This window comes from Manis pentadactyla, chromosome 5 (assembly GCF_030020395.1).
Source record: "Manis pentadactyla isolate mManPen7 chromosome 5, mManPen7.hap1, whole genome shotgun sequence".
NCBI lineage: Eukaryota > Metazoa > Chordata > Mammalia > Pholidota > Manidae > Manis > Manis pentadactyla.
In genome coordinates, this window is record NC_080023.1 from 35,020,782 (window position 1) to 35,035,000 (window position 14,219).

Here is a 14,219-nt window from a genome sequence, read left to right on the forward strand (position 1 = left end):
CAAATCCCTTTGTTTGGACGTGTGTGTGTGTGTGTGTGTGTGTGTGTGTGTGTGTGTGTGTGTGTGTGTGTATTGTTGTTTCTGGAACCCGCGCCACCTGCCTCCCCGACCACCAGCGCAGTGCGCTAACCCCGGGACCCTCTCGCCCTGGCTGGCTGAACAGGTTGCGGCGCAACACCTGCGCTGCCTGCTGGGTGGTTCAGGACCGCGGTGAGGGGGCTGGTGCTCTGGGCCTTATTAATATTAAAAGCTTTATGACGGTCCTGAGCAGCCCATAATGAAAGGTGATTAACAAGACAATGGACAGGGCTCTGAATGGTGAGGCAACTCGTCTGCTGTAATAGATCATACCCGCCTCGGGGCCTCGGCGTGTGAATTCCGCCCCGGGATCAGGAGGGGTTGGAGGGAATTGAGGGAAAGACTGGCGTGGTGTGGCCTGACTGGCAGTCAGATAGCTGAAATGGCGCGCCCTGCAAGCTGGGAGGAGACCCCGGTGCGGGGTCCACTCAGACCGTAGCTTCGTCTCTGATAGCTTGTCCGTGTTCACTCACTGGAATCCAAGATGTGTGCTTTCCCCGCCCAGAGGCCAGTGGCCTGCACCCGGATTCCCGAGCCTAGAGGTGTTTTCCCCCACCCACTTCCTTAACTCCGGACTGTAGAATCCGAGCTCTGATAGGAAACGCCCATCGAATGGCTGCTCTGGCTAAGCATACAGACACGAAAATAGAACATGACCCCCAAATCCACTCCCCTCCAGCCTCCGGCAAATGCACCCAGCCGTTGATTCCCCTCTCCTCCGGTCCCCAGCAGAACAGAAATTGCCTGGGGCCCCAGAAAGCCTCATTCATCATTCTCGTGGGGATCCGAATGACAATACTCCTTGTCCCAGCCCGGCTGTGAATCAGGGCCCCCACTTCTGCTCCCTTGTCCTCCCCGGGCCCCTCCCGCTCCACACCCTTGCCCAAAAGGAGACAAGGTGCAACAGCCCGGGAATGAGCAAGCAGGAAAAGTGGCCTAATGGATAAAGGAGGCACTGTTGCCGTTGCCCGCCGCCGCTGCCCCCATTCAGGGACCGAATTCAAATGGATATTTCCCCCTTCGGCCCAGCTCAATGCCTCAAAGGTGCAGAGCTGCCTCCGTGGACATGCTCTGTGGCTGATATTATAATTTTCATAATGCGCTTTTATGTCGCTCCAGACTCCTCCGGTGAGGAGCCCGCAGAGTTGCTGAAAGGGGCTTTGAGAGGCCCGGGCGCGCGGCTGCTGCGAGCTGCGAGCCCCCCGCCGGCCTGAGTGGCACCGCGTGCCCCGGCCGGGGCGCGGCTCCTGTTCTCCTAGCGCGCGGGCTGCAGCGGGCGCGCCCTGCGCTCATTAGCATGCACCCCGAGTGCGGCCCGCCAGCTCCCGCCTGCTGCCGGGTCTCTCCGCCCCTCGGGGTCTCTGCCATCCACTTGGGTGCCGGGTCCCTGGCCTCGTCCCTGCTCACACTCCAACTCCAGCCCTACGGACCTGTGATCAGCCAGGCCTGGGGAAGGTCAAGGTGTTAAGATATGAACAGATCCTGGAAGCAGTCAGGGGCGGAACAGTCTTTCGGCCTAGTGGAGGCTGCTTTCATGAGGCTCCGGAAGCGACTGGGTGTAAGAGATTCCTGGTGAAGGAGGAGTTTTGTGGAAGCCTCATCACCGTAAGGAGTGAGGTGTACTGTTGTGTGTTCTAAGCACTCAGCAAATATTAATGATTTTATCCTCGTAACAATCCCATGAGAAACTGATTATCAGAAAGGTTGTTTGCCCAAGGTCGCACAAGCGGTAAGTGGGAGGCCCAGATTCAAACCAGTTGGTCTCAGAGTCCCTGCTTTTAACTGAGCTAATAGCTACTTTCCTGATGTTTTCTATGTGTCAGGGCCACAATAATCAGTTCCCTGGCAAACCCATTTGCCAGTCCATAACAGGCAGTACAGATCAATTACAGATTAATCAACACCCTTCACCTAGAAGGTAGTCATTAGAGCTCATTGCTGTTGGATAATAGCTCAATCACCTTCCTTTTGTCTTCTTCAACTCAGAATCACAGTGGCAATTTGCATGCAATACTTAGGGCCTTTGAGAGTCAGAAATGAGACAAATACTTCACCTTAGTTACCAATAAACACATTAAAAACTAATAAAGGTAAAAAAGGGGAAAGGAAGAAAAGAAAAAAGTGAGGAAAAAAACCTGTATTCTAAAAGAACTTCCCAAATAAACTCATCATTTATATTGGCCCTGGATGGAGAATTTAAAAATATAACTCTAACTTAACCTTAATATATATTACAGTGGGCCCTACTGAAGCAGACTCAGGGCCACCATTCTTAAATGATTGCCTCCCAAAAGCTACTCACAAGTAGTATCAGGTAAACGTTGTAAGACTGTAGTTAACTCTATCCCCAAAGCCAAAGTCATAAAAACGTTCTCACAATTGCTCTCTAAAGTAAGGAGTCTACTATTAAGGTGGCCAAATATCAATTTTATTCATTTTTAAGAAGTCAGCATATGTATTGATAATGAGAAAGAGCAATTAGTGTATGTCCCCCCATTCATATTTGTTCAAAATGCTGGCATGTACCAAAGAAATAAATATATTTACAAGCCCCAAATCCCTAGGCGACTTGCTCTAAATAGGAGTGAAATGAAAATGCATTCACCTGCTGTAAGAATGTCTGTCCTGGGAGCAATTGCCCCATAAACCCTCTGGGCCATGTCATAGCCCCAGTTGTCTATCAGGTTTTTTCCTTTGAATGGTTAGAGGGATATTATATTACTGTCAATGCCCACCATGCACTGGGCAACAAAATTATCCCTGTGTGCCCATACAAAATAATATCACAAGGTCAATCAAGAATCAGTATCATATTGGATTTTTATTTATCTATACAAAGTCCTTTAGGGCTTAATCTAAACCTGAAAGTGTTTTGTGACCTGGAAACTAAGCAATAGATCTGAAAACACAACCTACAGATTCCATCCCCAGAGTTGTTATATTCGATTTTCTTCCTTAAACTAGCTTCATTGTTCTTGTTTATGAATCTATTGGTGTAGCCCAGCATATCTAATGGAATGATTCCAAATTACAGCTAAAATCTGTTCTTCTTCCTGATTTGTTGCAGCACAATGAAAGATAACTGCATCTGAAATTGGGAGACAGCAGCTGCGCATACATTTCTTCATTAAATAAACATCAGGATACCTGCTGATTGAAACCATTTTGGGGTTTCAATGTGAATGGCTCTTTAAAACCCTTCCCATATGTTAGCCTCTATTAAATGCATCAACTTTGCTCTAGTTGCCTCTAAATCAGAGGTTATTAAATCCTTATTAAACTTGAAAATGTTCTAAAGTAAAATTGTATTGCACATTGCAATAAAGTGGTAAAATACCATTTTTAACAGTTTCTTAAGTCATGGAAATGGTAGCCTGGGATCACAAGGTCAAATCACTCAGAAAATTCATGTCATCTTCATAGGTGGTTTTTGTTTAAATTACCCCACTAAATGAGAAAGGAGAGATAGATTTGGTTCTAGTTATTTACTTTGCACTCTTTTAATCCCCCAAATTCTCAGTAATCCACATCATTTCCAGAAATTGTAATATTTGACAACTACCAAAACAATCCCCTCATAGAGAGGAGTAATAAATATCATTATTGAAAATAAGAAGAATGTCATCCCTGCTCATTGTGCCTATTAACATAAGCTTTAAAAGATTTTTGAAAAGCATAATTGATAACTCTCAAATTATGGGTCTGTGTCAAATGATGGATTTAAGATATTACAATATTAGGAAAAGAAGTGAATTCTATATGGATTGCTTAGGATGTGATGGTAGTATCTAGAGAAGTGAAGGGTGAAATGAATTATACAATCAATTCAAGCTTTATCTGTAGGCAAACCGGACAATTGTGGCCCCAAATACCTTCTTTGCCACTCACCTGAAGGGTAGTTATCCTCTTTGTATGCACAGACTCAGCCCTTTTTCTTTCTTTCTCATTTTTTTTCATTTCCTTCATTTTATTACAACTTTGAGGGAACTTTCAAGATAATTCTCAAGAACAAAAATCTTCCATGAAAGGAGAATTCCTGTAGCCCAGCTCCTCAGATGGGCTGTTGGAATTGATTTAACTGACTAATGCTCCCTATGGCCTGTGCAGACATTAGCTTATTACAGGTATGCAGCAAGCGGGAGGTGGCTCTAGCAAGAACTGGATATAACTGTCTTTTGGGTTTCGTTTTTCTTTCTTTCTTTTCTGTCAACACAAGAAAGTACATTGGCATAATGTGCCCCTAACTTAGTAAGGGACAGGGGAGAAGGTGTGGAGAAAGCTCAGTTGCAACATAGTCCTACCATGAGAAAACACTGTGACCTTCATGTTATCTGTGCCATCTCAGTTTTCTCATCTAAAAAATGGGAAGTCAAATTGATCCAGACATTCCCTCTCTGATCCACAGTGCTGATATTTAGGAAAACTGGTACCTGACAAAGTTCAAATTATTTCATGCCTGGTCATGAACTCATATAGATGTTTCAGAATGTAGCCTCAAATCTAAAGCTTTAAGTTTATGCTTCACCATTTGTCCTTTGCACTATGCTTTATTTATAGAAGAACACAGTGCACTAATATAACTGAATGACATTTTCCTGTTAATCATTAGGGCCTCTGCTGTCATCAACTATGACAATAATCAAATGGCTTTTATTGTATGTATGAAACAGATTAAAATTCTAAAATAAAAATTGTGTAAGTGACTATTGTATGTGGTAGATAGATTCCTAAAAGAAGTCATGTAAAACAAACTTCAATAATGAACGATATTCTACCATTCCACTTATTTACATATTATTTAAGTGATTTTATTTATTTATTTGTTTGTTTGTTTATTATGATAACCTGATTAGAAATGACTAACAAAACTTCAACTTCTAATTTTTCTACTGTACTTCTCCCCTTGTTCTTCTTCCTGGCTAAACAGACTTCATGGATACCACAGATCTAAAATAAATGGTAAGAGTGAAAGGGAATGACAGGACATTAGGAAAAATATTAAACAAGATAAAATAATTATGTTTTTTCCCTTCATGAATTTGCTATTTGCATGGTTTCTGAATTTCAGAAAATATTTTTTAAATTAAAATATCACTTAGTAGATATAGTTTTCACCATATAAAATTAAAAATTCACAATCAAATGGCATTGAAGGAATGAGGTAAAGGGTCATCCACATAGCTACTATACATTCACTTAAAAAGTTTACTACTTGACAGCAAGAGTTATTAAAGAAAAATGAGAGGTGGAATTTTTTTCTGAATCTCCAATTGCCATTTTAAATTTTACATGGTGAGAGTGTATCCAAAAATTGTAAATTATTTTAGCTAATAAAGAGTGCTTAAATAGCTGTAGCCATAACTATGTGCTTCATTCAAAACTAATAAAGCCAGTAAGTTAATAACTGTAATTAACTCCCACTGTACCATACTCCCTTCCATAGATGCTTTTTAACATACATTTGCTCTTTAGTTAGCAAGTATGGAAAAGCAAAGCACACAAAGGAGATGATACTAATGCAATGGATATAGGAACAATTCTTATATCAAGAAATATAAATGGATTTGCTACATAACTATGTATGCCTCCACAAGATCTGTGAGCTCATGGGACACATCAGATAATTAATTCATAAATAGCCAAGAATGGCAAGCAGGGCTTCTCCTTGAAGAACCAGTACTATTCTTCAAGAACCTTCTCAAACAGCTGGTTAACTGATAACAATAAGTGAAGGGGTTATCAAAATGAAAACATTTTGAGGGGAAGGTCAAGAAGATTTAAAACAAGAGGGAGGTAAACTGAGATGATCAGTGAATAGGAAGTGATATGTAATTTACACTGTATAAACAGATTGTTTTTTTAAATAATGAAGAGGAAAATGTAGAATGCTTTTATTCACTTAGAAATTATTTCAGCAAACATCTTGAAAGGTCTCTGGAGGTAGTGGGTTAAATACCCTTTTGGGGTTTCTTTCTACTGTTTCTTTAGAGTTTCTTTTTATTCACCTGATACAAAAGGCCATTTGTCAAGTTCAAAAATAGGAAGGACACAGTGCCAGTGGGTGTTGTTAGGAAAATGAGTTTATATCTCAACTTGGTGTCTAAAGTGCCTCATGAGCAACCCCTGAGCAAAGGGAATTTCCATACCAACTCATGGGCTTCTTGGAGCCAGTCTATTTGCAGAGAATTATCTAAATCAGAGTCATATTCTATTGATTTAAGCAATAAAAGAAAAACAATACCTTCTTTTCTTGTGTGTTTTAGGGGAAACATACACACACACAAGAAAAAATAACATCCAAAGCAACACACTTAGCAACTCAGGAGGGAAGAAGGTCAGGCTACTATTGACAAGTATGTAAAGACGCCTCCTAAACCATGGGAAAACATGTATAAATCGTTTCGACTCACTGCATTCAGAACCCATGGAAGAGAATCACAAAACTGCACTTTGGCATTGTTGGCCTGAAAGGATATCTATTTATCATCTTATAAGACAGCTCGAATGATCTTTATCTGCTTTGCCCACTTTCTGACCCAAATTCAGGGTTTTTATGGAAAATTGCAGTCAGTTTGATTGATGAAATCCAAAGATGTCTAAAATGGCACCAAAGATCTCCAACTGTGCAGACTCCAACCGAGGGCTTCAATGTTGGCATTGTTCCTGAGGGAATAAAAAAAGAAAAAGAAAAAGTTGAGAGAAACAGGCAAAAGTTAGGGAATCTCTGCTTTAAAACTTCAAATTTCAATGAAGATCCCAAACCCATTATCCCTGTTCACACGTGCGAACTGGGAGGACATCAAAGTATTTCCCACACATCGCAACAAAACCGGGTTCCTCGAGAACCAATAAACCTTCTTTGTAACCCTCTGAATGGCTCTATCTACGGAGCGAGCAGGTTTCATAAAGGCGCTCAGACAGGCAGCGTGGAGCAGGCAGGCAGAAGCTGAGGAGCCGGGCGCGCCTACCAGGGGGCAGGAGGGAGAAACGGGCCTGAGCAGTCGCCCCCACCACGGGCAGTTCGGGACTTTAAAATCCCCTAACGAGGAGTTGGAGTGGCCACTGAAAGCCTTCGTGTTCCCACGCAGGGCAGCCAGAGAGCGCTCTCCTCTCCCTTCCCAGCCGGCCGGCGGCGCCACTATTAACCCAGAGCCAGACCCAGGCGGAGGCACCGGCGCCGAGGCCCGACCAAGCAGGGGACAAGCAGTGACAGTCTGCAAAGCCTCGGTGGGGTTCTGCGGGTGATGCATGATGGTGGAATATTGTCACCTGCCTAATTGTTCTAAGCGTGCCTCCTCCCCTCCCCCATTAGTAATAATAGCTGGGGCGCACCTCCTACCCGGTTACCAGGCCCGGGAGCTGATGAATGAACCCCCTCGTAGGGGAAAATCTTGGGAGCTGTCTTCTGTCCTATTACCCAAGGGGGCCGGCTATAAATCTTCCTTCATTTTAACCACATTTACCCTCATCCTCCTCGGGGCTAGGGATGCTGCGTTAAGATTGCACTGATGTGCCAACGCTCTGGACCAGCTGCTCCTAAATACAGACAGGTCCTTGTCAATTAAGGCTTTGAGAAGCAGGTCCTCAGGGCCCTGGGGCATTGGAGCAGGCAGCAGCGTGCAGCCCCTACAATTAGTATCCATTTGGAAGGGACCTTCAGGGCACAAATGCACAGGCAAAGGAAGAATCAAAACACCAGGCAACTTCAATTCTGGAAATTGGTGGTGTAAGTGTTGTGAAACTGAACAGACGGCCCCCAAGAAGGAAGCTAAGATTTCTGTTGCAAGAGGGGCCTCTCCAGCCCCCCTTCTCAACATCTTCCCTTTGTCTTGTTTCAAGCCAGGCAGTACATTGAGTTTATGGATAGGTTTGGGGGAAAAGAAAGATAAATGAATACATTCATTTGCCTGCTCCAAGCTGAAGTTGTCTTTTTCTGTCTTTTGTGGCCACCTCAAGCAGCTGGTCAACCCTGCCCGGACTCTGGCCTTTGGCCCAGGGGGCGCTGGACAAGGCCAGCGCTCCAAGGAGAAGAGCTGCGATGTACCAGGTCAGGGAGGCCAAGCCACCAGTGGGCCGGGCAGAGCATTAGCAGCTCAGCTTAACAAAACCCAAAAGACTCAGGGGGCCTGGGGCACCATGAGGGAAGGTGTTTGTTTAAGCGATTAGGAGCAGTTGGTAGTTAGGGGCGGAGGAAAGGGCAGAGCTTCTGACACAGGGCAACTTAGCTGGACAGCAAGGGTGGACATTCAGAGGACATCACTGTTTAAGACTGTGTGACCCCACCAAGTTCAAGAACAGAGCAAACAGCACAGGCCATTAGGGACAGCCGTCAAACGAATGGCAACAAAGCCAAGAGGGGCATTGAGAAAAATGTTTCAGTATTAAATATGGAAAAGTATTGGGGACCAGGGTAGGGAGGTCAATGAAAGTCAACAAGAGTTTAGGCTTAATTAGAGAAAGAATTTAATATCAAAAATGCATAAATCTGCAACTGAGGCAGCCCCATAATAGAGATTTAAAAAAACAGTTCAGTCAACATTCTCTGATAATGGCACCATAATAGATAGCATCAGGTTGTTAACATTTAACACAAAAGTTAAGAGAATGAAAAGAAAGGCAGCTCCCTTAATTGAGAACCTGTTGGAAGATTTCCACATGCCACAAGGGATGAATACGTTGCTAACTAACTGCTTTATCAACGTCCTGACCATCAGGAAAAAGACGGACCTGTTGCTTCTTGGGGTTTCTTCCCCCCTTTGCAGGTTCTCTTCTCAGAGAAACATACTTCTCTAAAGAGTCAAAGTTTTGTCTTTTAGAATCCACTGTGATTTTCTTCCTCCCCGTTCAGCAACAAAGTGAATTTTCTCTTCACTTCATCTCCCTAAGCTAACAAAGTACCTACCAAGGAGCATATTGAAAAGAATGGTTTGATTTTTGTTTTATTTTTCCTGCTAAGAATAAAAACATGTATCTCTTCAGAAGTGAGGATTAGTCAAAAAGCTTCAAAAGAATTTCTAACTTTCCTCATTTTTTTCCAATCAATAATAAATCTTATTTTCAAGGAAATGTTCAGCAACACAGTCCTTAAAATTCAGTGACGCTTACTGAAGCAAGTATTTCTGCTGTATGTGCTGCATCTCTGAGACTTTGCCTACATATATATGAAAAAGGCCTCCTTAATAGCCACACGTAGATGCTGAAAATCAAGGAGAGACTGTCCTGCCCTAACATCAACAAAGCAAGTGACAAGTCTGCAGCTGTGGGGAGATGCCTCCCTAGCATCCTTGCATTCCTGCAGAGCAGGAGGACAGAGCCCCCCTTCCAGACAGTTATCAGAGGGGGTGCCTTCTCCAGAGTGGAGCCATGGCTCCCTGGTCTGTTGGCTCCTTTCATTGCCATGAGGCTTGTTAGTTTTCCGAGCATATTTGCATACATTATCAAAGCTGATCCTTACAGCTACTTTGTGGAGTGAATAGGACAGACCTTATTATTCCCACTCTATTGGTAAGGGAACAAATTTAGAAAGAACTGAGTAAGCAACTCATTTTGCAGTCAATGACAGCTGGATTCCTAATGTAGTGTATGTTCCACACCTTCCCTGTATTTTGTCCTCTACTATTTCAAATGCAAAGTTCAGAGGTATAGTGAGAAACTGATGTCTTCCTCAGGCCTGTACAGGCACTTTGATGCGCATTCATACTGGGCTGTGAATACTACTTACATGTTTTAGAGCACCTGGAAAATTTAGGAGGACCTTCCAGGGCATTGTGTCCCAACATTTTCATTTCACACATGTGAAAATTGAGGCTCAGGGGCATTCAGGTCCCTGATCCAGGTCTCCGAGTCAGGAAGTGATAAATCTAGGCTGAAGCTAAGTCCTGTGGTTCCACAACCAGTTTACTTCAGCATCCACTACACCTGACTTTGTTTCTAAGGAAGCCATTCATTACTTGCATACAGTGTTTTCTGTTTCTCTTGTGTCTCATGTGGAACTCCCTTCTCTCAAAGCATTTGGGGAATTAAGTAAACAATGACTAATTGCTAGAAGTGAATGGATGGGATGATGAACAACCAGTTTTATACCAGTTTGGACCTACCTCCAACGACACTGACAGATATTTAGATATTTAAACAATCCCTTTTTAACTGGAAAGAAAATATAGTGTATATATAAAAAAACTGGCCCCAGAGTTTTGGAATCCAGAAGTTACTGCTTTTCTGTTTTGTTTCTTTTGTTTTGATTCAGTAACAGCTACTAAGCCAAGGTCTTGTTCCTGCACCTCACTCTTGCCACCACTCCTGAACAGGAACAGCCAAGGCCACAGGCCTAAGTTCCACATAGCTTACTCTGGCAAGGTCCAGCCTCAGCTCCTCACACACTCCTCTGCAGGAGAGGAATAGAGGGTACCAGGGGGCCACACCTGGGTGGGGGTGGATGAGACGTGCTACACCTTCACAGTGGAAGTCACTCCAACCACCTCACCTCTCAGGGCCCTTCCTCTGACTTGTGGCCAGCTGGGCCTAACAAGGCTGGAGATGACCACAGTCAGTGTTCCCTGCCCCACCACCCACGCAGGGAAGTTTCCCAACACCAAGGCTGAGGAGGGCAACCCTCCAGTTGGAGATTCAAGCCGGACACAGGCCTGACCAGGCGGTCCCCTGGAATCCTCGAAATCAATCTCCCCTTGCCACCGTTGGCTCCGTCCTGTCTTGGCGCCTGGTGACCACGGTGCGCGGCGCCAGCGCACTGGCACTTCCGGGGCTCTCCCTGCGCCCGGGCCGGGTCAGGTCAGTGGGAACACACGCAGGGCCCCAGTCTGCTCCGGCCTGCTGGCCTGGCCCTCAGAGGCCCCCTCAGCCCGGGAGCAAGCAAGTGGTCGGCACCACGGAAGGCGCTCTTCCCTCTTTCCCCTCCAGGGACCCGCAAGGGAGGGGATTTAGGAAGCGGCACCACTGCCTGGAAATCAAGGTGTCTATAAAGTCACCTGGGAAAGCTCTGGATACCTGGAAAGCGCCACCGACGCCCGAGGCATAAACAGGGAGAAACCGGTCTTCGCTGAAGCAAATTGATTTGTCTCCCAACATCGTGAATTCCAAGATACACCAGAACCCGAACTAGCGGTGGACAAGACAGAAGCCTAGAATTTGCAGTTTTAGAGCTTTTTTTTTTCTTTTTCTAAAGAAAAAAGTGTAATTTGGCTAAATGTAGCAGAGGTTTTCCGCTAGTTCAGGAGGTCAAGCAGATGTAGACAAGCGCACGGGAGTTATTTATGTCAAGCTGGGTTATTGTAAAGGCAAGAGAGCGAATCGCCTAGGCGGCCAGGCAGCCATGGGCCCGCGCGCCGGGGTCAGGATGGTGGACAGTGTATCCACCCTGGCGGGACAGTAATTGCCCCTGGTCTGACATGACGCCGGGGGCTCGGGGCGCCTCCATCCATCTCCATACAGTTAGCGACGTGCCCCCCCACCCCCACCCCCACGCCGGGCAGGAGGCCGGGCTTGGGCGTCAGCTCCAAATAATGGGAACAATTGTCTCCCCGCCTGGCAATGCCCTTAACTGCTCTGGGCTTGCTGCCCTTCTCCTTTCTCTGGCCCCACTTGTCTGCCTTGGCGAAGGGATTGGGGTGGAGAGTCAGCTCGAGATCAGGTGTGCCCTGAGCGCACAGCAGAGGAGACCAGAGTGCCTCGGAGCAGACCCACACTTTAGGTCCCTGCTACTCTCCACTCTGCCTCTGCCGGCCTCTAACCTGCTGCCTCCTTAACCTGCCCTGCTAACCCCGCCGCCCGGCCGTCCCTTTCTATCCAAGACCCTCCCGTTCCTTTCTCTAGAATTTTCCATCAGCGCTGGTGGCTGGTAAAGATTCTACCCCTCTGACAATTAAATAGTCCCAACTCATCATCTGCGTGACATTGGCCATCCATCTTATCCCAGGGGAGGACAAAGCCAGGCCTCCCAGACTCCAGGCCTCTCCCCCCCGCCCAGCTCTTTCTATTCTGGGACGGCCTCCCCACAATAGTGTCCTTATGAGCCATAATGGTTATGTTTATGAAGGCCGCAACACCAGTGTATGAAGACAATTTTATGCCTAATTAGAAAATTATCTAACCCCAGAGAAGACAAAGAGGAGCTGTTCCTCCTCCCGTTTCTGTCTGCTCAGTCACACCCCAAATTTCCTCCGACCTGTCCCCACGCGAGTGTCGCGGCTCCCGGGCTCTGTTTTGACAGCAGCTCGGCTCCCTCGCGCTCCACGGGCCCTGGCTGAGCTGCAGGCGGCGGCCTGCACTTCCCGCGGCTGAGGGCAAAGGCCGGGGGCGGGACGCCGCGGGGAGGGGCAGAGGCTGGCACCGCGGCTTAAAGAGATTTGGGACACGCGCCCTGGCACTTTCTCTCTTCCCCACGCGCCCCCATCCGAGGGGACCTCACCCCTGGGAAGACTCCAATAAATGCAACCCGGCGCCACTCGATTCCGGGATAATTTTTAATATATATGCAATAAATGTTCACTTTGTTAGATTGAATGACAGACAATAATATCGGCAAATCTTCATATCCATCCATTACTAGCAAATGAGCCGCACAAAGGACAGATTTGCTTTTGATTAATTTATTTGCAGACTCGGGTTGATAAAGCAATAACTATTTGGTTAAACTTGACATTTGGTCTTCGGGGGGTTATCAGACAAATCCCTGTCGTTCGCGAGAGATAATAAAGCTGTTTAAAGGGGATTAATTATTAATTGGCTGCAATTAATTTCCCCCCTTTGCTCGGTTGCTGCCACAATACACATCCCTCACCCAAACAAAAGGCAAGGGTTAGCCCTACCCCCTTCCATCGCCCTGTGGGGAGAAGGGGCTCCCCAAAGCCTAGAAAGGAGATGTGACCTCTTGCACCACGGTTACCCTTGTGCAGACTATTTTAATGAACCACCATGCCTGGTGAAACCTGTCCGCTTTGGGAGCCATGAACTCTGACTCGAGTAGCTTTTCTGGAATCGGGGGTTAGATTGAACACGCATTTGAGGACCATGGACTCCTCCGAACAGATTCTCCCTTCTAGATATTTTCGGGGATAGCAACATCAGCTCATACCCGTTGTTATCTCTCCACGTCCCCCAATTTATCTCCCAGGGGCGGCGGCCTGGGAGCTGAGACTGAACCCGGGCGAGGCAGAATAGAGATCGCCCCGCTCACCGAGCGAAGAGGATTCCCTTTCCCCAGCGTCCCCGTGCTTCCTGTTGTCTGTCTGGCCTATAACTCGTCTCCAGCGGCTTCAGGGTACCGGGAGGCCAAGGCCGACCGCATTCCCGCGCAGATGCCAGAGCACTGCGGGCTGCGCGTTCAGGCCTGTGGCAGGGCCCCGAGGAACCGGCCAGCCGCAGCACCCTCTGCCCCGAGAGTGCGGCACTTCTGTGACCTTGGGTGCCCCTTCGTTTGCTAATAACCTGTCACACTTTTACAGAACACATGCTAAGACAAAAGCAGGCCGGACAATACCCGGGCTGCCAAGGCGTCCCGACATCGGCTCCTTCCCCGGGTCCTGCACCCTTTTCCAGGGCGTGTGTCCAGGGCAGGGGCAGCCGGGTCCTCCATGTCGGGAACCACCTGAGTCCGTACTGCTATCCCGTAAATCCGTGGCTCAGTCGACAGCCAGTCTGACCCTAAAGCCGGGCAGCCGGGGAAGCGTGAGACTGCACTGCCCTCCAGGTTCTGAGTAAAGAACAGACTTGGCTCGTAAGGCAGGGATTCCCTCGCTAAAGGAACCGGGAGCGAAAGAAGGAATGGGTAGGAGTGAATGAATGGGCTCCAAAAAGTGGCTTAGCTTGCCAATCTATTTGTTCTTGGTAGACAGAAAATTCAATGCAAACAGCCCCCAAAAGACCTGGGGAAGAATGGGAGACGGGGCCCCTGGGTCAGACAGCTTGGACTCCGGTGTTCGAGTACAACCTGCCTGCAGAAAAGCTGAAAGAGAACCTTTGCCTCGCGCTGTGCCCTGCTTTCCCTTCTAACCTTTCCATCCCCTTCCTTCCCATTTTAAATAAAAGGGGCGATTAGACGCAAAAAGGGAGCCTCTCCTTGGGAGCTCGCGGAAACAGCGACGCCTCGGGGGGCTAGAGACGCGCGCTGGGTGCGGCTCGGCCGG

The 14,219-nt window shown here is 46.8% G+C and overlaps 1 long non-coding RNA gene across 1 annotated transcript in view; it reads right to left on the reverse strand.

Moving 5' to 3' along the window:
- Nucleotides 1–5,940: 5,940 nt before the first annotated feature.
- Nucleotides 5,941–14,219, reverse strand: part of LOC118924083 (uncharacterized) — a 35,973-nt gene continuing 27,694 nt past the window's right edge. Inside the window, exon 3 of the long non-coding RNA XR_005029451.2 lies at nt 5,941–6,741. This is a non-coding gene — a long non-coding RNA (uncharacterized LOC118924083). The remainder of the gene's footprint in view (nt 6,742–14,219) is intronic.